We start from the raw sequence: 2,441 nt of genomic DNA on the forward strand, positions 1-2,441 counted from the left end.
AGGGGGCCTGGGGGCTTGGGGGTGGATTTTAAAGCAGGGGAGGATGATGATAGATTTTTTTCCTCTAGCAAACAGCCAGTCAACACACATTTATTGAGTATCTATTATGTGTCAGATAAAAGTTAGCTGGATTGATAGCTAATAAATATTAAATGCTTTGGGAGAGATTAAGTGTGATTCTGAGTGTTATGGAGCCTAATAAAATGGAAGTATAAAGATCGGATCCTGTGAGCTCTGCCTTCTGGTATTTCATAGTCCAATATGGAAACTGAATTTGACAAAGTGAAATAGTATTTATAAACACGCTGGTGGCAGAACAAATGGAAATGATCAACAAATGAAAACAGAGTGGTTTATAAGTGACTCAGGGATTCAGATGGCAAGAGATTAGTGCGACAGGAAAGACCTAGGGCATTCCTGGAGAGTTTGGATGGTAGGGCAAAATGCAGAAGCTTTAAGGAGGCAACAGGAACCTGCCAGCACACCAGATGGAGGAGAAATCTATGGACAGCTAGACTCACCTTGCAACTTCGTTACAATGGTAACAGTCTGAGCAAAAATGATAAATTGTGAATTCCTTCGTAAAACTCTATAAGCCACCAGAGCTTTTGGGGTGATAAGTTCAACCACAGAATAAGCAGCAGCTGTGTTTTTCTGATCCTTTATAATGACACATTAGTCAGTCGTGTAAGTTAGAAAGCACAGGTCCACCCCTCCTGCTTCCTGCCACCCACCTCCACGAAAAAAAAATCATAGACCAGATCACCGCCTCTCCTAATGAGGCATTAGAATAACCTTAGCAGTGTTACAGGAGCAAAAGAGATAGGGAGCGCTCAGAAACGATTCTTTATCTATCTGTTGAAGGAAGATGAGCCTGCAGCTCGCTCTCCTGCAGGCCTGCCCTCCGTTTAAATAAGATGCCTGACCCTGAAAGACAGGCAGTGGCTCCACCCTTGGGATGGCTTGCCCTTGTCCCCTGCCTGCCCCACTCAAGCTCCTTTAATTCAAGAAGAAACACAGCTCTTGCTACTAGTCTACTAGGGCAACGGTATTGCCCTTGAATGTTTTTTTTTTTTCCCATGCTGCTGTATAGACAGTGGCCTTGGCATGAGTGTTTTCGTTGGGGTGCTATAGCAAGAATTATCATCATCTTTTACATGTGTTGAGTAATTAGTAAGTAATAGACATGATGTGGGTTTGATCCCTGGGTTGGGAAGATCCTCTGGAGGAGGGCTTGACACCCAGTCCTGAACATTCATTGGAAGGACTGATGCTGAAGCTGAAACTCCAATACTTTGGCCACCTGATGTGAAGAACTGACTCATTGGAAATGATGCTGGGAAAGATCGAAAGTAGAAGAAGGGGACAACAGAGGATGAGATGGTTGGATGGCATCACCGACATGATGGACATGAGTTTGATTAGGCTCTGGGAGTTGGTGATGGACAGGGAAGCCATGTGTGCTGCAGTCCATAGGGTCACAAAATGTTGGACATGACTGAGTGACTGAACTGAACTATTTTCTAGACTTCAGAAAACTTCTCCCTTCTGGGGTGCAATTGGAGGGGTAGGCTAATCTTATCCTTGTTCTTCTTCCCCATATCTTAGGTTTATTTGGGAGGTAGATTTGAGAAAGTCCATATTGGACTTCTCTGGTAGCCCAGTGACTGAGATTCTACCTGCCAATGCAGGGGACACGGGTTTGATCCCTGATCCAGGAAGATCCAGGAAGATTCCACAGCTACTAGTAGCGCACCAAGACTACTGAGCCCGTGTGCCCTACAGCCCGTGCGCCACAACAAGAGAAGCCACCCCAATGGGAAGCCCGCAAATTGTGATGCAGAGTAGCCCTGCTCACCGCAACCAGAGAAAGCTCATGTGTGGCCACGAAGACCCAGCACAGACACCTCCGAAAAGAATGTTCATATTCTTTCTAAATCTCAAGATATACCAGAAACTTGTTTAACTTATATGCAGAGTACATCATGAGAAACGCTGGGCTGGAGGAAGCACAAGCTGGAATCAAGATTTCCGGGAGAAATATCAATAACCTCAGATATGCAGATGACACCACCCTTATGGCAGAAAGTGAAGAGGAACTCAAAAGCCTCTTGATGAAAGTGAAAGAGGAGAGTGAAAAAGTTGGCTTAAAGCTCATTATTCAGAAAACTAAGATCATGGCATCTGGTCCCATCACTTCATGGCAAATAGATGGGGAAGCAGTGGAAACAGTGAGAGATTTTTTTTTTTGGGGGGGGGGGCTCCAAAATCACTGCAGATGGTGACTGCAGCCATGAAATTAAAAGACGCTTACTCCTTGGAAGGAAAGTTATGACCAAACTAGACAGCATATTAAAAAGCAGAGACATTACTTTGCCAACAAAGGTCCATCTAGTCAAGGCTATGGTTTTTCCAGTAGTCATGTATGGATGTGAGAGTTG

Source organism: Bison bison, unplaced genomic scaffold (genome assembly GCF_000754665.1).
Source record: "Bison bison bison isolate TAMUID 2011002044 unplaced genomic scaffold, Bison_UMD1.0 scf7180017864473, whole genome shotgun sequence".
In the NCBI taxonomy this organism is placed as follows: domain Eukaryota; kingdom Metazoa; phylum Chordata; class Mammalia; order Artiodactyla; family Bovidae; genus Bison; species Bison bison.